Consider the following 23,444-nt stretch of genomic DNA (forward strand, 5'->3'; position numbering starts at 1 on the left):
TGGATAGGAAAACAGGTTAATCTTTTTTAAAACCTACAAACTTGATCACTTGTGGTGTAGTGGTAATGTCCATGCCTTTAAGCCAGGAAGCCTAGGTTCAAGTCCAACGTACCCAGAGGTGTGTGACATCTCTGAACACCGTTTCAAAGATATAACAAGTAGTAAGATTAATAGATCACCTCATTTTGAATGCTTAGCAAAGCTTCAAATAAAAATTACTACAAGATTATTTAAAGGAAAACTACAAATTGAGGGGCTTTTATGGTGCAGTGGCAGTGACCCTGACCACTAAACCAGGAGGACCCAGATTCAAGTCCCTCCCTGTTCCAAAGGTATGCAAAAACAGAGTCATTGATTGAAGAGATGAGGAAAAGTTGATAATCAGTGCCAATTGACCTTGAGGACTGCACCCAAACAGTCGGATTGTTCTGTTGTAAAATTATCGTTTAAAAGGAAAGGGCACTTGTGGCACAGTGGCCGTGTCACTACCTCTGAAAAAGGGACTTGGGTTCAAGTCCCACATCCTCCAGAGGAGTGTAATAACATCCCTGAACAGGTTGGTTTGAAAGGTAAAAACAATGACTGCAGATGCTGGAAGCCAGATTCTGGATTAGTGGTGCTGGAAGAGCTCAGCAGTTCAGGCAGCTTCCAAGGAGCAGTAAAAGCAACGTTTCGGACAAAAGCCCTTCATCAGGAATAAAGGCAGTGAGCCTGAAGGGTGGAGAGATAAGCCAGAGGAGGGTGGGGGTGGGGAGAAAGTAGCATCGAGTACAATGGGTGAGTGGGGGAGGGGATAAGGTGATAGGAGAGGGTGGAGTGGATAGGTGGAAAAGGAGATAGGGAGGTAGGACAAGTCCGGACAAGTCATGGGGACAGTGCTGAGCTGGAAGTTTGGAACTAAGGTGAGGTGGGGGAAGGAGAAATAAGGAAACTGTTGAAGTCCACATTGATGCCCTGGGGTTGAAGTGATCCGAGGTGGAAGATGAGGCGTTCTTCCTCCAGGTGTCTGGTGGCGAGGGAGTGGCGGTGAAGGAGGCCCAGGACCTCCATGTCCTCGGCAGAGTGGGAGGGGAGTTGAAATATTGGGCCACAGGGCGGTGTGGTTGATTGGTGCGGGTGTCCCGGAGATGTTCCCTAAAGTGCTCTGCTAGGAGGCGTCCAGTCTCCCCAACGTAGAGGGGACCGCATCGGGAGCAACGGATACAATAAATGATATTATGAATGTGCAGGTAAAACTTTGATGGATGTGGAAGGCTCCTTTAGGGCCTTGGATAGAGGTGAGGGAGGTGGTGTGGGCACAGGTTTTACAGTTCACCAACACATTCCACCCTGACATTAAATTTACCTGGACCATCTCAGACACCTCCCTCCCCTTCCTGGACCTCTCCATCTCCATTAATAACTGGATTACACCTCTTTCCACCCTACCTCTTGCAAAAATGCCATCACGTATTCCCAATTCCTCCGCCTCTGCTGTATCTGCTCCCAGGAGGACCAGTTCCACCACAGAACACACTAAACGGCCTCCTTCTTTAGAGACCGCAATTTCCCTTCCCACATGGTTAAAGATGCCCTCCAAAGCATCTCGTCCACATCCCACACCTCCGCCCTCAGACCCCACCCCTCCAACCGTAACAAGGACAGAACGACCCTGGTGCTCACCTTCCATCCTACAAACCTTCGCATAAACCAAATCATCCGCCGACATTTCCGCCACCTCCAAAAAGACCCCACCACCAGGGATATATTTCCCTCCCCACCCCTTTCTGCCTTCTGCAAAGACCGTTCCCTCCGTGACTACCTGGTCAGGTCCACACCCCCCTACAACCCACCCTCCCATCCTGGCACTTTCCCCTGCCACCGCAAAACCTGTAAAACCTGTGCCCGCACCTCCTCACCACCAGATGCCTGGAGGAAGAATGCCTCATCTTCTGCCTTGGAGCATTTCAACCCCAGGGCATCAATGTGGACTTCAATAGTTTCCTCATTTCCCCTTCCCCCACTTCTTTTCCACCTATCCACTCCACCCTCTCCTCCCTGACTTACCACCTTCATCCCCTCCCTCATTCACCCGTTGTACTCTATGCTATTTTCTCCCCACCCCCATCCTCCTCTAGCTTATCTCTCCACGCTTCAGACTCACTGCCTTTATTCCTGATGAAGAGCTTTTGCCCGAAACGTCAATTTCACTGCACTTTGGATGCTGCCTGAATGACTGTGCTCTTCCAGCACCACTAATCCAGGTTGGTTTGAAAGTACCTATGCTATCACTTTCTCCTTCAAGGGTCTGCAATCCGTTAAAGACTCTTGTTGCACAGTTGAGCAGAGACAACAGACATGGGTTCAAGTCCCATCTGCACCAGAGGAGTCTCTGAAAGTTGATTTTAAAAAAATCTACGAGCAATTGGAAACACAAGCAACTTAGTGGTGGAAGATAAAGGAGAGAAAAACAGGGTGAATGAAAAATGAATTTGGGTTGTGCATGAAAGCACTCTGGATATAAAAGAAAAAAAACTACAAACTGCAATTCATACTCTGCTTGCTGTTCACTAACACAGCAGCCCTGATTGCAACCACCAAAATCAGACATTGCAAGGCCAGCAAAGTGGCAGCTGTTCGAGGACATATTTTCAACTTACTGTCAAATTGTATGCCACCTTGGCTCAGTTTACACTATTCATGTCACACAATGAGAAAGCTATGTCAGAAAGCCTCAGTTGGATATGTTTGAGGTGACACACTAATGAAGTACACAGTTGCTTATTGTGATACTTCATTGCTAAACATGCAGCCCTTCACACTAGATGTCGCACTGAGATCCTATTCAACGGGACCTGAAACATTCCACAACACTATTCATAGAAGAACAACTCTCCTCACCAATGTAAGAGAACTTGAACAGTGAAGACATATCATTTACAATGAGGCAAATAGACAGCAAACATAGGAACTAGACTGCTTATAAGGAAGCCAAGTCTACCCTCCTTGTTGAACTGACTTAGGAAAACCTCCAACTAAAATTATGAATCAACTAATCATTCATCTCAGTGCTGTTTGTAGAAGTTGTGCACAAGCTCATTGTTAGATATACCAATGTTTGCAAACTATTGACATTTTCTAATTCAAAGTAATTCGCTGTACATTCAATGCTTTGGAATGTTTGCAAACTAAATTCATGAATTATCATTTTATGATATACATTTAATATTAAGGAGCTCACAGGCTTTTCACAGAAATATTAAAGTGCAGCTGGGAGCCATTCAGCCAATGATGTCTATATAGAATGTCCAAATGAGCCTTTTTCTCATATCCTTCACATTGTTTCATTTTAACTCATCAGTCAACGAGTGGCTCAGCTGAACCTGCCACCATCACATGTCCAGGAAGTGCGTTCACCTCCAAACTACTTGTGTAAGAAAGTAGTTTATCACATCACATTTTCTTCATTTGCAAATCCCTTTCAATCTGTGCCCTCTTGTTCTTCAGCCTTTTAGAGAAGGAATATTTTTCGCAATCCATTCGATCCCACTCTTCGTGATTGTGAAAAACTTGTTCAGGTCACCTCTTAGTCTTCTTCTCTTTAAAGAAAACAGTCTCAACCTCTCCGATTTGTCCCAATAACTGAAGTTTCTCATTTATTTTACACTATTAGCTTGACAAAAAAACTATTGTGAAGCTCTGGCGTGACATATGTTCATGCTGCAAGCAGCAAAGTGGAGAATTTGGCCTTGTAATAACTGGGATAAATGTTCAATTCATGAATATTATTGACAAGATTGGCATTACAGCAGACTTATTCTTTCTAATGCAACACAATCAAGGTACGCACATTGCATTGACACATGGATCCAATTCTGGTATTACATTTAAGGTGTGCGCACATAAAAGTATTGATTTATTTTGACTCTAGTAAGTAACTGCATACATTGCTTTGGGAAATGCAATAACTACATAGTAAAAGATTATAGATTACGAATATGGAATTACATTCAATAATTTCAATCATCAAGAGCAATCAGCCAGTCTTTACTAATTGGTAAATAGGAGATTTGGAAAATAAGAGCGCTGAGGACACATTTCCTCCCAAGAGATAAATAGAAGGTAGACATCAGCAACTTGAATAGGTAAACAGCAAGGAGTGGCAGGAGTATCCATCTCCGCTGAAATGAATTAGGCAGACTGATAGATCCATGTGACATTTTGGTCAGATTAGAGTCATAGGGTTATAGAGATGTGCAGCATGGAAACAGACCCTTCGGTCCAATCTGTCCATGCCAACCAGATAAATCAACTCAATCAAGTCCCACCTGCCAGCACCCGGCCCATATCCCTCCAAACCCTTCCTATTCATATACCCATCCAAATGCCACTTTAATGTTGCCATTGTACCAGCCTCCACCACTTCCGCTGGCAGCTCATTCCATACACGTACCACCCTCTGCATGAAAAGGTTGCCCCTTAGGTCTCTTTTATATCTTTCCCTTCTCACCCTAAACCTATGCCCTCTAGTTCTGGAATCCCTCACCCCAGGAAAAAGACTTTGTCTATTTATCCTATCCATGCCCCTCATAATTTTGTAAACCTTTATAAGGAAACCCCTCAGCCTCCAATGCTCCAGGGAAAACAGCCCCAGCCTGTTCAGCCTCTCCCTGTAGCTCAGATCTTCCAACCCTGGCAACATCCTTGTAAATCTTTTCTGAACCCTTTCAAGTTTCACAACATCTTTCTGATAGGAAGGAGACCAGAATTGCATGCAATATTCCAACAGTGGCCTAACCAATGTCCTGTACAGCCGCAACATGACTTCCCAACTCCTGCACTCAATACTCTGACCAATAAAGGAAAGCATACCAAATAACTTCTTCACTATCCTATCTACTTGTGACTCCACTTTCAAGGAGCTATGAACCTGCACTCCAAGGTCTTTGTTCAGCAACATTCCCTCAGACCTTACCATTAAGTGTATAAATTCTGCTAAGATTTACATTCCCAAAATGCAGCATCGCGCATTTATTTGAATTAAACTCCATCTGCCACTTCTCGACCCATTGGCCCATCTGGTCCAGATCCTGTTGTAATCTGAGGTAACCCTCTTCGCTGTCCACTACACCGCCAATTTTGGTGTCATCTGCAAACTTACTAACTGTACCTCTTATGCTCGCATCCAAATCATTTATGTAAATGACAAAAGGTAGAGGACTCAGCACCGATCCTTGTGGCAATCCACTGGTCACAGGCCTCCAGTCTGAAAAACAACTCTCCACCACCACTCTCTGTCTTCTACCTTTGAGCCAGTTCTGTATCCAAATGGCTCGTTCTCCCTGTATTCCATGAGATCTAAACTTGCTAATCAGTCTCCCATGGGGAACCTTATCAAATGCCTTACTGAAGTCCATATAGATCACATCTACTGCTCATCAAACCTCTTTGTTACTTCTTCAAAAAACTCAATCAAGTTTGTAAGACATGATTTCCCACACACAAAGCCATGTTGACTATCACTAATCAGTCTTTGCCTTGCCAATTACATGTACATCTTGTACCTCAGGATTCCCTCCAACAACTTGCCCACCATGGAGGTCAAGCTCATCAGTCTACAGTTCCCTGGCTTGACTTTACCACCCTTCTTAAACAATGGCACCACGTTTGCCAACCTCCAGTCTTGTGGCACCTCACCTGTGACTATCGATGATACAAATATCTCAGCAAAAGGCCCAGCAATCACTTCTCTAGCTTCCCACAGAGTTCTCGGGTACACCTGATCAGGTCCTGGGGAATTATCCACCTTTAACTGTTTCAAGACATCCAGCACTTCCTCCTCTGTAATCTGGACATTTTGCAAGATGTCACCGTCTATTTCCCTCCACTCTATATCTTTCATATCCTTTTCCACAGTAAATACTGATGCAAAATATTCATTTAGTATCTCCCCCATTTTCTGTGCCCCCACACAAAGTCCGCCTTGCTGATCTTTGAGGGGCCCTATTCTCTCCCTAGTTACCCTTTTGTCTTTAATGTATTTGTAAAAACACTTTGGATTCTCCTTAACTCTATTTGCCAAAGCTATCTCATGTCCCCTTTTTGCCCTCCTGATTTCCCTCTTAAGTATACTCCTACTTCCTTTATACTCTTCTAAGGATTCACTCGATCTAACCTGTCTATACCTGACATATGCTTCCTTCTTTTTCTTCACCAAACCCTCAATTTCTTTAGTCATCCATTTTCCCAATACCTACCAGCCTTCTCTTTCACCCTGACAGGAATATACTTTCTCTGGATTCTTGTTATCTCATTTCTGAAGGCTTCCCATTTTCCAGCCATCCCTTTACCTGCGAACATCTGCCTCCAATCAGCTTTCAAAAGTTCTTACCTAATAGCGTTAAAATTGGCCTTTCCTCAAATTAGAACTTCAACTTTTAGATCTGGCCTATCCTTTCCCATCACTATTTTAAAATGAATAGAATTATGATCGCTGGCTCCAAAGTGCTCCCCGACTGACACCTCAGTCACCTGCCCTGCCTTATTTCCCAAGAGTAGGTCAAGTTTTGCACCTCCTCTAGTAGGTACATCCACATACTGAATCAGAAAATTGTCTTGTACACACTTAAGAAATTTCTCTCCATCTAAACCTTTAACACTATGGCAGTCCCAGTCAATGTTTGCAAAGTTAAAATCCCCTAACATAACTACCCTATTATTCTTATAGATAGCAGAGATCTCTTTACAAGTTTGTTTCTCAATTTCCCTCTGACTATTGGGGGGTCTATAATACAATCCCAATAAGGTAACCATCCCTTTTTTATTTCTCAGTTCCACCCAACTCACTTCCCTGGATGTATTTCTGGGAATATCCTCCCTCAGCACAGCTGTAATGCTATCCCTTATTAAAAATGCCACTGCCCCTCCTCTCTTGCCTCCCTTTCTATCCTTCCTGTAGCATTTGTATCCTGGAACATTAAGCTGCCAGTCCTGCCCATCCCTGAGCCATGTCTCTGTAATTGCTATGATATCCCAGTCCCATGTTCCTAACTATGCCGAGTTCACCTGCCTTCCCAGTTAGGCCCTTGCAGTGAAATAAATGCAGTTTAATTTATTAGTGCTACCTTGTCCCTGCCTGCCCTGTTTGACTCACTTCTGTTCTCAGCTGTACCCGTCCCAGATCGATCTCTTTCCTCACTATCTCCCTGGTTTGCCCCCCCCCACATTACTAGTTTAAATCCTCCCAAGCAGTTCTAGCAAATTTCCCTGTCAGTATATTAGTCCCCTTCCAATTTAGGTGCAATCCGTCCTTCTTGTACAGGTCACTTCTACCCCAAAGGAGATTCCAAAGATCCAAAAATGTGAATCCTTCTCCCATACACCAGCTCCTCAGCCATGCATTCATCTGCTTTATCCTCCTATTCCTGCCCTCACTAGCTCATAGCACCGGGAGTAATCCAGATATTACTACCCTTGAGGACCTCCTTTTTAAATTTCTGCCTAATTCTCTGTAATCTCCCTTCAGAATCTCAACCTTTTCCTTCATATGTCGTCGGTTCCAATGTGGACAATGTCCTCTTGCTGGCCCCTTTCCCCCCATGAGAACATTCTGCATCCTCTCAGAGATATCTTTGATCCTGGCACCAGGGAGGCAACACACCATTCTGTTTTTTCTCTGCTGGCCACAGAAACGTCTGTCCGTACCTCAGACTACAGAATCCCCGAACACAATTGATCTGTTGGAAGCTGACGTACCCCTCGTTGCATTAGAGCCAGTCTCAATACCAGAAACTTGGCTGTTCATGCTACGTTCCCCTGAGAATCCATCACCCCCTACATTTTCCAAAACAGTATACCTGTTTAAAATGGGTATATCCACAAAAGACTCCTGCACGAGCTGCCTACCTCTCTTACCCTTCCTGGAGTTAACCCATCTATGTGACTGTATCTGAGACTTTCTCCCCATCCTCTAACTGCCATCACATACTATTGCTTTTGCAAATTCCTTATCGCTTCTATCTGTCTCTCCAACCGATCCACTCGATCTGATAAGATCCGCATCCAACAGCATTTATGGCAGATATAATCCACATTAACCCTTAAACTCTGTTTAAACTCCCATATCTGACAAGAAGTACATATCACTGCAAAGGCCATTTTTGCTCCTTCACAACCTATTGACCCAGAAAATAATCCTGTCTTATTCCTCTACAAACACTGCCCCAGGTTAAATTAATAGTTATGGCTTATATTTTAAGGTTAATCAAGAGACTTATCTCCAAAAACATATAATCAAGAATGAACCCACTGTACTTACTAACACAGCCTCTCTCTTGGACAGACTTAAAACAACAATTAACTTATCTGATTCTGTGTTGTGAACCTCGCTCAACAGTTCCTCCAAGATTAGTTGTGAATTTCACTGTTTGTTAATTTTCCCAGCTGCACTCCAGCGATACATGAATGAAAAAATAGCAAAGCAGTAACTGTGCAGATTCTCTCTCTCTCTCTCTCTCTCTCTCTCTCTCTCTCTCTGCACTGTCCTCACCATGTGCTTCCTTTGTCGGGTCTTCTCCCTTTTAAAACAGCTGTTGTTTTGACTTTTTTTTCCCAAGTTCCAGCACTCTGCAACAGCATATAAGTCAGTAATTGTTGCTCCTGGAATTTGAGGAAATCACCTCCAACACCTAAAAATACCTCAACAAAAGAACAGCTCTTACAGCAAGATATTTTTCCCATCCTCCATCTTGGATTACCCAAAATCCTCTTGTTTCTTAGTTATTGTCAGGAGCATGAAACTGGGTAATAAGTTTCAAGAAACAATTAGAGACAGAGTCATAGAGATATACAGCATGGAAACAGATCCTTTGGTCCAACCCGTCCATGCTGACCAGATATTCCAACCCAATCTAGTCCCACCTGCCAACACCTGGCTCATATCCCTCCAAACCCTTCCTTTTCATTTACCCATCCAGATGCCTTTTAAATGTTGCAATCATACTAGTGTCCACCACTTCATCTGACAGCTCATTCCATACACGTACCACCCTCTGCGTGAAAAGGTTGCCCCTTAGGTCCCTTTTATATCTTTCCCCTCTCACCCTAAACCTATGCCCTCTAGTTCTGGATTCGTCCAGGGAAGAGACTTTGTCTATTTATCCTATCCATGCCCTCATGACTTTATAAACCTCCATAAGATCACCCCTCAGCCTCTGACGCTCCAGAGAAAACACCCCAGCTTATACCTCTCCCTATAGCTCAAATCCTCCAAACCTGGCAACATTCTTGTAAATCTTTTCTGAACCCTTTCAAGTTTCACAACATCCTTCCAATAGGAAGGAAACCAGAATTGTATGCAATATTCCAAAAGTGGCCTGACCAACATCCTGTTCAACCACAACATGACCTCCCAACTCCTGTATCCAATGCTCTGACCAATAAAGGAAAGCATACCAAACGTCTTCTTCACTATCCTATCTACCCGCGACTGTTGGATCTTGTACGTCATGATTCCTTTTATGCCTATCTTCTCTATAAATTTATACAAAAAAACCATGTATAAAATATCTATATGTTTCATAGGTACATTATTAAAGAAAAAGCTAACCAAAACTGGAAAATATGATTGTTAATCAGGTCAATCACAAATGCCTGCATTTCATGACAGATACATTTTCAACTGTGGTAATAAAATTGCATCATGTTCCCCCTTTAATGATTTGTTTTTAATGCATGGCAAAAACTAAGCAATTATATTCAATTACAATGCCCATAAGATTTTATGTTTGTAGGAATGCAACAGAGTTTGAGGCGTAATTTGAACAACTTCATTTCAGAAAATGAGTGCAGTTGGTAATGTCATCTAAATTTCCAACTATTCCCAAACCAGCAGCTCTACTTCAATGCCTTCAATAATCTGTCAGCAGATAAAGGAGGAGCCACCGTCATTCAGAATAGAACTGATTACTGCAAGGACATGTACCGATAACATGCACCGACTTCAACAGTAATCAACACCTATGGAACTAGATTAATATAGGCAACAAGTAGAATGGGAGGTTATTAATATCTGCAAGGAATGTTATTTTTATGTATTCTGCAGTAATTTTGAAGTCCATGTCTTCTAGCATGATTACAAGACATTGCAGTTACTGCAGCTCAGTGAATAGCTATCAACACTAGAGATGAATCATCTCAGTGACAACATTTACATCTGAGGCACGCCCAGAAGAAAAAGTGAATGCACTGCAAAAAGCAATTTTTTTTCTTTTACAGTCCTATTGCGATTTCTTTTGAAATACCGACTGCCAAGTCAGAACAAAATAAATCATCCTGAACTGGTGATTGTGGTTTATTGAAAATTTAACGCATAATGGAAAAGTTACGGGATAAGCCTCAAGCGTACTATATAATCATTTGCAGTTTGATAAAGAGTAATGGATGGTCAGAGTGAATTATATTTGCCACTGTGGCCCTGATTTGGTTTTTGGTTTAGTCTCATGTGCATTTATAGGTCCCAATTCAACAAAAAAAGGTATTAAAATCACTACTAACCATTATTTTTGTCAAATGCAGCAAAATATTTTTTCTGAATCCTAATAGGCACTGGGGTAAACAAACAAATTAGATAATTACGATTATTAAAATTGGAAAGTGCTGCCAATGTTGCAATATTACAATTGGTGGATAACAGAAATCTGCATTTAAGGTGAGAAAGTACACAATGTCGGTAGGATTTTCAGTGATTAGAATGACAGAAATAAACAAATCCATAACATTTTGCACAGTTAATATTCAACCATCATAAGAATTAGTCTTGATTAAGCACTGATCTGTTAAAGTTGTTCACTATACTGTTATCAGCCTGTAATACAAGAATAAACCCTATTTTCATGTTGCTATGGAAAACTGTCTCATTAAACACCCAAAAGTGTCAGTGTCATTTTTTTTATTTCAAAAATATACTTTATTCATAAAATTATTTGGATCTCTATACAATTGGTCATGCCATTCTTGTGCCCACATTACACTACTTTACATACAGACATCAACATTTATTTTTCCTATGTACAAGTCTGTACATTTACCATCCAGCTCATCTGCTGAGGCGTCAGCAGAGCCCAAATGACTGGGTGGGCCCCCTGTTCTTCTTAGGCAGGCAGATGTTACACAGTGGTCTTTTCCCACCGCGTCTTGGTGGCAGCTGCCCCAAGCTTCAACATGCCCCTCAACACGTAGTCCTGAACCTTGGAATGCGCCAGTCTGCAACACTCAGTCGGGGTCAACTCCTTCAGCTGGAAGATCAACAGGTTTCGGACTGGCCAAAGAGTGTTTTTCACTGAGTTGATGATCCTCCAGGCACAGTTGATGTTGGTCTCAGTGTGCATCCCGGGGAACAGACCATACAGCACGGAGCCCCGCATCACGGCGCTACTCGGGACGAACCTCACCAAACACCACTGCATTCCTCTCCAGACTTCTCCTGCGTAGGCACATTCCAGAGGTGGTGTGTGACAGTCTCGTCCCCCCGCAGCCACTTTGAGGGCAGCGTGCGGTGCAGCTGAGAGTCCGGATGTGCATAAAGGATCTCACAGGCAGAGCCCTTCTCACCACCAGCCAAGCCATGTCTTGGTGCTCGTTGGAAAGTTCTGGCGATGAGGCATTCTGCCAAATGACTTTAACAGTCTGCTCAGGGAACCGCTCGATAGGATGTGCCCTTTCCTTTACCCGAAGGGTTTCAAGGACACTACGTGCTGACCACTTCCTGATGGACTTGTGGTCAAAGGTGTTTTTCTTCATAAACTTCTCCACTAAGGACAGGTGATATGGAACGGTCCAACTACTCGGAGCATTCTGCGGCAGCGAGGCCAGGCCCATCCTTCGCAACACCAGGGACAGGTAGAACCTCAGTACGTAGTGACACTTGGTGTTTGCGTACCGGGGATCCATGCACAGCTTGATGCAGCCACACACAAAGGTGACCATCAGGGTGAGGGTGGCATTGGGTGTAATTTTTCCTCCGTTGCCCAGATCTTTATATATCGAGTCCTTTCGGACCCGGTCCATCTTTGATCTCCATATAAATTGGAAGATGGCCTGAGTGACTGCAGTGGCACAGGTTCTGGGAATAGGCCAGACCTGTGTCACATATAACAGCAGTGACAGTGCCTCACACCTGATGACCAGGTTTTTTCCCGCAATGGAGAGTGACCGTAGCTTCCATCTGCCCAGTTTACAGCACAGAAATGGACCTTTGCCCTACTCCATAAAGATATTGTCAATTCCTCAGCTTTATCACTATGGACAACAGCTTGTTAGCGCAGCCACCTCCTCCTCCAATTAGTTGCTTATTTCTCCATCACTATTCAGGACAAGAGTTGATAGTACAACAGACCCTTGATCTGATCCATTCATTGTGGCATTGCATAGCTTTGCCTATAGCATGATGCTTCTAGGGTATAATTTACATGTTGGACAGTCACCAGTTTTGGACATTACTTTTAGATGTACTTGGTGCTACAGCTGGTATGGGCTGTTCATGGCACGAGGACATGCTAACTAAACCAGCATTTATTACCCACCATTACTTGCCCAGAGGGCAGTTAAGAGTCAACCATATGACTATGGATCTGGAATCACACACAGGCCAGATCAGGTAAGGAGGGCTGATTTCAATCCCAAGGTTATTGGTAAACCAGGTTGGTTTTTATTGACAATGATTACATGATCAGGAGGTTCATTTTTGTTCTAGTTACGGAAATCAAGTTTTACCATCTTCCATGATGGGATTCAAATACATGCCCACAGAACATTAGCCTGAAGTTCTGGATGACTAGGTGAAAGTGAGGACTGCCGATGCTGGAGATTAGAGTCAAGATTAGAGTGGTGCTGGAAAAGCACAGGTCAGACAGCATCCGAGGAGTAGGAAAATCGATGTTTCGGACAGGAGCCCTTCATCAGGAAACTAACTTCAAACAGGAAACTTCTGTATGACTAGCCCAGTGATGTCACCTTTACCCCCTATCTGCTCCCTGCCCACCCCCCCACGCAAGACCCTACTCCATACAGAGGTCCCTCCAAGTTCTACAGCCACACGGCATTGCTGGCTGATCAATGTGTATATTGTCCTGTGTGTTTCAATCAGGTCACCATGGCAAACGAGGTCGGGACTGATCGAGGAAACAGAGAGCTGCAGCTGGACGGGCAAGGTGGATTGGTGACACCTCCACATCTTGACAAATATATTGGCAACAACATGGGAGGTGCAATAAAAACAAAAATCAATTTTTTACATTAAAACCCATCTGAGACAAATTTTGGGTCGTGGAATTTTTCCCATGGAACAGGCCAAAGGAGCAAAAAAAAACATTTCTGCATAAATATACTTGATCTTTTAAGTGTAATGGCATAGGAGGGAGACAGCAAGACCATGAGGGATAGCACGAGAGAGTGTGAGTGAGTGAGCGAGCACGGGAAAGAGCCACACAGTTGAAGAGTGAGAGAGAGAAAAAGCATAAAAGAGAGAGAGGGAGTGAGACACAGAAAGAAAAACAAAGAATGTGCCTGCGTGTGTGTCTGTGCAAAGTAGAGAGTTAGCTAGTAATATATGAAAGAGATCAGGACTTGGACCCTAGTCTTTTTCTCTCCAGCTGTTTCTCAACTGAAAAGAGAAAAAAAACGTTAGCTGTGATGATTGTCACATCTTAATGGTAATTTGTTGCTAATTACTAATTTAAATTTATAAATTATTGCTTTAGATTTTATTCCTGAAATTCATGTTTACTGCTGCTCCCCAAGCGAGAGAGAAATGGAAATGTGGTCTCAGATGCAAACTGTTTGGAAGGCCCTGTTATATCACAACTTTGAGGAAAATGGTTAGAAATCCAAAGGTTTCTCTCAAAGTCTGTAAGCTGTACAAACAGAATACCAAGAAACTGTCTAATATTGGTATGGGATTACTGGACTATAGATTGAGTGTGCTGCAGAAGCTAAGATTGTTGTAAAAATCCATCCAATCCCTTCAGGAAAGGAAATCTGCTGTCCTTAGCAGACTAGCCTACATTTGAGGCGAGACTCACAGCGATGTGGTCAGCTCTGAACTGGTCTCTGAAATAGCCAAGTCGACCACTCAGTTGTGAAGGACAGCAGCTCATTGCCATTTTCTCATGGGTAATTTGGGATGGCCAATGACTATCATCTGGTCACATGACCCACACTCTGTGAATGAATTCAAAAAAAATTGCGAATTAATACTCTTCAGCAAACCTCAATTAAATTTATAAATACATGCCCACTGATAAACCCTTTTCTCCCCCACTTATAGAATCAAATCTGACCCAGAGATAGAGTCATAGAGTGCTGGATGTCTTGAAACGGTTAAAAGTGGATAAACCCCCAGGACTTGATCAGGTGTACCCGAGAACTCTGTGGGAAGCTAGAGAAGTGACTGCTGGGTCTTTTGCTGAGATATTTGTATCATCGATAGTCACAGGTGAGGTGCCGGAAGACTGGAGGTTGGCAAACGTGGTGCCACTGTTTAAGAAGGACGGTAAAGACAAACCAGGGAAGTATAGACCGGTGAGCCTGACCTCGGTGGTGGGCAATTTGTTGGAGGGAATCCCGAGGGACAGGGTGTACATGTATTTGGAAAGGCAAGGACTGATTAGGGATAGTCAACATAGCTTTGTGTGTGGAAAATCATGTCTCACAAACTTGATTGAGTTTTTTGAAGAAGTAACAAAGAGGTTTGATGAGGGCAGAGCAGTAGATGTGATCTATATGGACTTCAGTAAGGCATTCGACAAGGTTCCCCATGGGAGACTGGTTAGCAAGGTTAGATCTCATGGAATACAGGGAGAACAAGCCATTTGGATACAGTACTGGCTCAAAGGTAGAAGACAGAGGGTGATGGTGGAGGGTTGTTTTTCAGACTGGAGACCTGTGGCCAGTGGAGTGCCACAAGGTTCGGTGCTGGGTCCTCTATTTTTTGTCATTTACAATAATGATTTGGATGTGAGCATAAGAGGTACAGTGAGTAAGTTTGCAGATGACCGCTAAAATTGGAGGTGTCGTGGACAGCGAAGAAGGTTACCTCAGATTACAACAGGATCTGGACCAGATGGACCAATGGGCTGAGAAGTGGCAGATGGAGTTTAATTCAAATAAATACGAGGTGCTGCATTTTGGGAAAGCAACTCTTAGCAGGACATATATACTTAATGGTAAGGTCCTAGGGAGTGTTGCTGAACAGAGACCTTGGAGTGCAGGTTCATAGCTCCTTGAAAGTGGAGTCACAGGTAGATAGGATAGTGAAGAAGGCGTTTGGTATGCTTTCCTTTATTGGTCAGAGTATTGAGTACAGGAGTTGGGAGGTCATGTTGTGTCTGTACACGACATTGGTTAGGCCACTGTTGGAATATTGCTTGCAATTCTGGTCTCCTTCCTATCAGAAAGATGTTGTGAAACTTGAAAGGGTTCAGAAAAGATTTACAAGGATGTTGCCAGAGTTGAAGGATCTGAGTTACAGGGAGAGGCTGAGCAGGCTGGGGCTGTTTTCCCTGGAGCATTGGAGGCTGAAGAGTGACCTTCTAGAGGTTTACAAAATTATGAGGGGCATGGATAGGATAAATAGACAAAGTCTTTTCCCTGGGGTTGGGGAGTCCAGAACTAGAGGGCATAGGTTTAGGGTGAGAGGGGAAAGATATAAAAGAGACCTAAGGGGCAACTTTTTCACGCAGAGGGTGGTACGTGTATGGAAAGAGCTGCCCGAGGATGTGGTGGAGGCTGATACAATTACAACATTTAAGAGGCATTTGGACTGGGTGCTGGCAGGTGGGACTAGATTGGGTTAGGGTATCTTGTCAGCATGGACGGGTTGGACTGAAAGGTGTGTTTCCATGCTGTACATCAATAGTGCATCTGTTAAACAGGAAATGCAAAGTTCACATGTGACACTGTTTAAAATGGAACAATGGAGTTGTTTCAGGTTTGAGAGTGTGAGAAATGACTGATTGTGAAAATTCAAGGAGATAAAGTCATGATATGTCCCACATTGATATCTCTACCATTTTCTTTGGCTTTACTCCTATTCACACACCAGCTTGAATATTCTACTCCTCAAAGAACTGCTTCTATGGCGTCACTGAAGCCACACTGATAGATCAAAAGGGCCAGACAGTCGACACTGTCCATGTTATTACTGGAAGTATAATTGAGAGATCTGCTCGAATAATTCAGAGAATCCGAGTTAAAATTCCATTTCAGAGCAGTTGGGAGAATTTTGAAATTGGTTTTTAAAAAGTTGGAATCACAAATGCTGAACATGCATTGCCAGGTTGTCATAAAAATCCGTTAATTTGATTGGATAAATGGCTTCCTGCTGGGTCATAATTAGCCTTATCGTTTACTAACATTCTTTCAGGAGGGAAACCTGCTGGGCTTGTTTGGTCAGGCCTGAAACTTCAGTCAAAGCAGTCACCTCCTAACTGTCCTCTAGGGACGAGCATGTTGTTTAGTTAGAGCTAGAAGGAATGGTAATGGTGTCAGAGATCTCCTCATTCTAGAATGAACTTTTTTTAAAAAAAAACTTTATTCCTGCAACTTCTCTCAGCTCTTTCTCCCACATTCTCTATTTCCTCCTCTCTAATCATTATTGATTGAGCTTTTAGCCACTACACCAAAGTCAGGAGCTCTCTCATGTATTCCCTTTATCACACTGATCCTCCAGAAACAGGATTCAGTTATCTTAGCATATCTTTTTCCAGCTTCAAAAGCCTCCCTAACCTGTACCTCTGCAAGCTCCATAAGGTCTTTCCCCAAGTTGTGAAGCACGGGCAAACATTTTGCCACATTAAAGGCACCAAGTAGAAAATGCTGGAAATACGGAGCAGGTTGGGTAGCATCTTCTATTTCAATCTTGGAGTTTGATGAGAGGTTACAGCAGTGAAACCTGAAGTGTTTCTCTTTTTTCAGATGCAACAAGACCTGCTGGAAATACAAGGTGATTGAACTATGCTCCCTGTACACTCACGACTATGTAGCTAAATTCCAAACAAATGCCATTTGCTGATGACACCACTGTGGCAGGACGGATACCAAACAATGATGAGTAGAATACAGAAAGGAGATAGAGGGCTTGGTGACATGGTGCAATGAGAACACGCTCACTCTCAATGTCAGCAGAGCTGAAGAATTGATCATTGACTTCAGAAAGCTCTGTGCTGTACTTTTCTATGTCTATGCAAAAGACAACACATCTCTGTCTATATCAATGGAGTGGAGGTTGAGAGTGTCAAGTTCCTAGGAGTGAAAAAAAAATCAACCACCTGTCCTGGACTTTCCATGCAGATGCAATGGTCAAGAAGGCACAACAATGTCTCTTTTTCCCTCAGGCAGCTCAGGAAATTTTACATCTTCATAAGATCCCTCACCAACCTCTACAGATGCACAAAGGAAAGCATACTGTCAGGATGCGTAATGGCCTGGTGTGGCAACTGTTCTGCTCAGGACTATAAGAAACTACAGAAGGTTCTATGCACAGCTCAGACCATCATGGAAGCCAACCTTCCATCTATGGACTTCATTTACACATCTCATTGCTGCGGAAAGGCTGCCAACATCATCAAAGACCCCTCACATCCCAGTAATGATCTCCTACAACCTCTTCCATCAGGCAGAAAATACAGAAGCTTGAACACACACCAGCAAATTTAAGAACAGATCCTTCCTCGCTGTTATTAGACTGCTGAATGGACTATCTAGCTTCAAATAACATTGATCTTGCTAATGTTGATCTTGCTTCGTGGACATGCTGTGTGATGTAATCTGTGTACCTTGGTTTGTTCAAGTGTTTTTTCACCATATGATCTGTATGTTCTTGTTTACCATGATCTGCCTGTACTGCTCGCAAACAAAGCTCCTCACTGTACTTAGGTGCACGTGACACTAAATCAAATCAAGATGCTGCCCAACTTATTCAAAATTTCCATCATTTTCTGTTTTTATTTCATATTTCCATCATCTAAAGTACTTTGCTCCTATATTACATAAAAGTGTGGTTTTTGAGTAAGCTCAATTGTTATGACACAAGCTAATGGTGCAGTGTTTCATTCCTCACCACTAGTCTCCTTTGCACAATATTTAACTGGCTTTTAGAATTGAGCATATTGCTCTCTGCCTAATGTATAGTCAATTAAATAATTATGTAATGTGTGTTGTAACACTGCAATGGGATGACCTCATTTTCAATTAGACAGAGTCATCCCACAGGAAGGGTGTGATTATGATTCTGATCCGAATAGATTCAAGTGTTTGCAAGCCTCATCCTTTTCATAACATTGTTTGACAATAACATTTACAACTTCGCTGGATCTTCCTTAGTTATCATTCCTATCTTAGGCCGCCTAAAGGGCCTGGTGTTGTGTGATTTTTAAAAAAACTTTGTACACCGCAGTCCAACACCAGCATCTCCAAATACAGGGCCTGGATACACTTTGTGGTTCTTTTCACATGTGACTAGCTCTTGCTTTCCTCTATTAACCATGAACATCATGTAAGAAACTACAGGGCTATCTGGCCATTTGGCCATTTCCAAAAAAATGAATACCTCTCACACATTCTTTCATTTAAATATCTATTCGGTCCTCCTGTATATTTTCCACACCGTATCGTCCACTGCAGACCTTCATAAACCTTTATATACAACAGACAAACCAAAACCATTCAGACATGTTATGACATGTGTATCTCCTCTCACCCCACAATATTCTGGAAGTCACATCATGTACCAACAATGTAATTACCTACAGCAGTGTAAGTCTGACAGTTTTAACCACTGAAATTAACAAACACAATTGCCTTAATGCCAATCCTATTTCCATTTACAGTGCACTACCTTCCAGATGGTACAGGAAAGAGGAGCCTGTAATTAATGAAGTATCATTACAACATGATTCAAACTTTCAAACAAAAACAGAAATTGCTGAAGTAACTCACCAGATCTGGCAGTGTCTGTGGACAGAAAGCCAAGTTAACTTCTTGGGGTCAGTGACCCTTCACCCAGTGACCCCTGAACCTGAAATGCTTTCTATCCACAGGTGCTGCCAGACCTGCTGAGTTTCTCCAGCAATTTCTGATTTCCAACAACCATAGTTCTTTGTTTTATGCATATTTGATTGTTACATTCAAAGTTTTCTCAAAAATAAAACTGGCATCTAGCAAATAATGGAACGGGTTCAGTATTCTCTATGTGTTTGTAAGTGTGTAACTATTGGAATGGATCCATAAGCCAACCATTCCTAGAGTCACCCTACATTGCAAAACAGCCACACAACAGTTGTATAAACCATATACCAAAACTAATCAAGTCAAAGGCTGTTCAAAGTTGTATCAAAAAATGGGCTTTATTTTGATTAGAGACTGTTCATATAAAAAGGAACTAACAAGTGCAACAGTTTGGTGATACCGACAAAATAGGAAGAAGACATTAAACCTGAAAGTTGTTAAAAAGGTTAAATGTAGATGAAGTCAAATAATGAAGAATTTCTAACTTGACAACATTCTCTAAGTGGCAAAGAAACACATCAATCAATAAGAATAGTTTCTTCCTCACTTCCAGAGCTGCTAACCTCCAGGTGATGCAGTAAATCAGACTGAACTAAATTACATAACATCTTTTGAATATATAATTTTGTCAACTTCAAGACTGATTACCATTCAAAAAATGCCATACCACATCATGAGAAATTTTTCAGTTCACATTTTGAAAGAACGCAGTGTGTACTTTTTTGCCAAACATTTTGACTATGAACTAATTTTTAAAAATAAATTAGCTCATAAACCTTTTAATAATGTTACCGAGCTTTTCTCTCTCAATTACCTCAAACAATTCACAAAGAAAGGTATTCGTTAGGACACTGACTGCCATTATGTCACTGAATGCATCAAATCTACTATATAAAGGAAGATCCCACAAACAGCAGTGACCTTTAGTGCTGGTAGTTCACACCGGAATGTTGATCAAATGCCAAAAGAAATAGTTTTTTTTAAAAATAAAGGCATTCTGATTATTTTAATATCTACCGGAAGAATTAGCCACATAGGACCTTTTAGTTTACATTTGACCTGAACTTTAGGACCTTTGCTCGTGCAGCCCTCCCTTTGATACTTCACTGCAGTGTTAGCCCAGATTACATGCTCACCCTCAAGTGGGTCTCAAATAAACAACCTACTAATTCTGCGTCACCTACTGAGCCAAGCTGATACAGCTTGACATTGTTATTAAATATTCATCACATCAGGCCATTCAGATATCAAATTAAAATAAAGCAATGTATTTCATGCAACTGACAAGAAAATAACAATGTCCATTCATGGAGCACCTATAATTTAATGAACATCCACAGAGAGCTCACAGGAGCATTATAAAAGAAAGGATGATAATGAGCCACAACAGAGTTAGGTCAGATGACCAAACGCTTAGGCAAAAATAAGTTTTTTTTGACAGAAAAAGCAAGGTACAGAGATGGAAAGTTAGGGTCATGTCACAGTTAAGGAGGAAGTTTGTGATCTAGACAGCTGAAGACAAGGGCAACAGTGTGGAGTAACTGTAGTTGGGAATACACAAGATGCCTAGAGGGACACTGTTTTCTGGAGTGTTGAGGGTTGGAGTTGCAGAGATAGGGAGGGGCAAGATTTGTAAACGAGACGACAATTTTAAAAATTGCTGGACTAGGAGCCACTGTAGATAAGTGACCACATGGGTGACAAGGGAACAGGAAGTTCTCTGAGTTTAGACACTAGATCTAAAAATTGTGCTTCACATTTAGGCTAGAATGTGGGAGACTGGTCAGAAAATAGTTGAGTGTAGAGGCAGTGGAAGCATTGATGAAGATTTCATCCATGTAACCACATTATGTTATGCAGGTTGAAATAGGTGTTCCTAGCAATCACTCAATAGGAGGCCATCTCAGATCAAATGGAAGAGAGATGAGGAAACTTATTTTTCTCTCAGAAGGTGGAGGGCAATGTTTCCTTTAAGCTGTGTACACAACCAGCCATGCCAACGTTCCGTGCACAGCAATCATCGTCAAGGCATCAATCATGGCACTGCCTCCTGGTTCCATAAGCCACTACTGCTCTTCGATCTCAGAGGTTCAGGCAGCCAGGAAAATGATTAGAGGGAACGTTGATTGAGTGCCTTTCTTAAAAAAAAGAGTGGATGCAGAATCTAAGTATTTTTAAGGCAGAGATAGATACAGTCCCAATTACCAAAGGGATGAAAGCGTATGGGAACATGCAAGAATGTACAATGGAGGTTAAAATCAGATCAGCTAAGTCTTTTTTGCCCCAATGGAGCAGGCTCAAATGGCCAAGTGTTCCTTGTTTGTTTGGGGGATACTGTCATCTGCAGCAAAGACAGAGTCTCAAAAGCTGCTTTGCCTACCTGGCTCTTAGGTGCAAGGTATCTCTTCTGGTCTCGACAAGATCTTAAACTGGGAGGGGATGGATCCTGTTGTCATTGGTGCAATAACATAGGTAGGACAGAAGAGGAGGTTAAGAAAATTACCAGCAGTTCGAGGCTAAATTAAAAAGGAGAAACACAAACGGTAATCATCTCAGCATTACTACCTGAGCCACAGGCAAACTGACAAAGGGCAAATACAACTAAAGAGGTAAAAATTGATGGGGGTTCCATTTTATGGGGCACTCGCACCAACACTGGGAAAAGGATTTTATTTGAACACATGAGTGACCGGTGTCCTGGTGAATCATACAAGTTTGCAGATGGAGCTTTAAACAAATTAATGGGGGAAGGTTCAATTAAAGAGAAGTTCAAACAAATCAAAAAGTAACAAGTAAACAGAGATACAGGTAGTGAAGAGGGAACAATGAACAAAGTGTGATAGGAACGGGCAAAAATAATAAGAAGAGCACAGCAGAAATTAGAACCAGCATAAATAATCACGATATAAAAGTCAAAGCTTAAGGCTCTTTATCTAAATGTATGCTGTGACTATGTAGATTACCGGACAGCACAAATAGAAATAAATGAAGGTGGCTTGCTTGTTATTATGGAGACATCGTTACAGACTGACAACTCAATAGCCTTGGGGATTCGACTATCCGGAAAAGGAAAAGAAGTGGAATAGTTTGGTTAGCAAGGGACGGTATCAGCATGGTAGTGAGTAGTGACATCGGATCAATAGATCATAACGTGGAATCACAAGTGGAAACAAGGAACAGCAAGGGAAGAAGTCATGGCTGGGAGTTAACTACAGGGCCCCAAAGAGTTGCGTCACTACAGGACAAAGTATAAATCAGGAAACAATTGAGGCATGCAAGAAGGGCACTCCAATTGCCATGGGTCATTTTAAACATTTGAATTTAGGTGCATTTACTGTGCATGTAAGTGAATACACTGTTCATTGCATTTCAAGAATGGGTCAAACAATAGAATCATGAAATCCCTACTCTGCAGAAGTCCATCGAGTCCACACCAACCTCACAAAGAGCAGCCTTGTAACTCCACAGTTAATTTGCTTCTTGCTCTTGGTAGAGGGATACCAAAAACTGGCTGCACCCGATTGATGCTGTGGGAGCTCCTGCATTCACCTGAATGGGGAAAGTCAGGTTGTGGATTTCACATCTTACCAAATATTACATCTGGAATGGATACTTTGTAGAAAAGCTGCACTGTCGGAGGGTCAGTACTGAGGGAATGGAACACTGTCGGATTATCAATACTGAAGAATTGCTGCACTGTCAGAGGGTCAGTTCAGATGGAGTGTTCTATGTTGGAGGGTGAGTACTGAAAGAGTGTTGCACTGTCAAAGGGTCAGCACTATGGGAGTGCTGCACTCTCAGAGGATCAGTAATGAGGGAGCGCCACATTATCAGAGGGTCAGAACTGAGGGAGTGCCATACTGTTGGAGGGTCAGTACGGGTTGCGCTGCACTGTCATTGACTTTCCGGGAGTGCGGCACTCCCTCAGTACTGATCCTCTGAGGTTCAGCCTACCCTCAGTGCTGAAGGAGTGCCGCATTTTCAGATAATCAGTACTGAGGGAGCGCTGCACTGTCAGAGGGTCAGTACTGAGGGAGGGCTGCACTGTGAGAGGGTCAGTACTGAGGGAGCACCACACTGTCAGAGGGTCAGCCCTGAGGGAGCGCTACAGGTGGCTCAGTGGTTAGCACTGCTGCCTCCCAACACCATGGTCCCAGGTTTGATTCCAACCTCGGGTGACTGTGTGGAGTTTGCACATTCTCACAGTGTCTGCGTGGGTTCCCTCCGGGTACTCAGGTTTCCTCCCACAGCACTAAAGATGTGCAGGTCAGGTGCATTGGCCATTCTAAATTGCCCATAGTGTTAGGTGCATTAGTCAGATGGGTCTGGGTGGGTTACTCTTCGGAGGGTCAGTGTGGACTAGTTGGACCAAAGGGCCTGTTTCCAAACTGTTGGGAATCTAA

The 23,444-nt window shown here is 42.7% G+C and overlaps 1 protein-coding gene across 4 annotated transcripts in view; it reads right to left on the minus strand.

Annotated features, from left to right (window-relative positions):
* The window catches only part of cdk14 (cyclin dependent kinase 14), a 657,100-nt gene that overhangs the window by 40,636 nt on the left and 593,020 nt on the right, over positions 1-23,444 (minus strand). The window lies entirely within an intron of this gene.

The sequence above is a fragment of the Hemiscyllium ocellatum genome, chromosome 5 (genome assembly GCF_020745735.1).
Source record: "Hemiscyllium ocellatum isolate sHemOce1 chromosome 5, sHemOce1.pat.X.cur, whole genome shotgun sequence".
Classification (NCBI taxonomy): Eukaryota; Metazoa; Chordata; class Chondrichthyes; order Orectolobiformes; family Hemiscylliidae; genus Hemiscyllium; species Hemiscyllium ocellatum.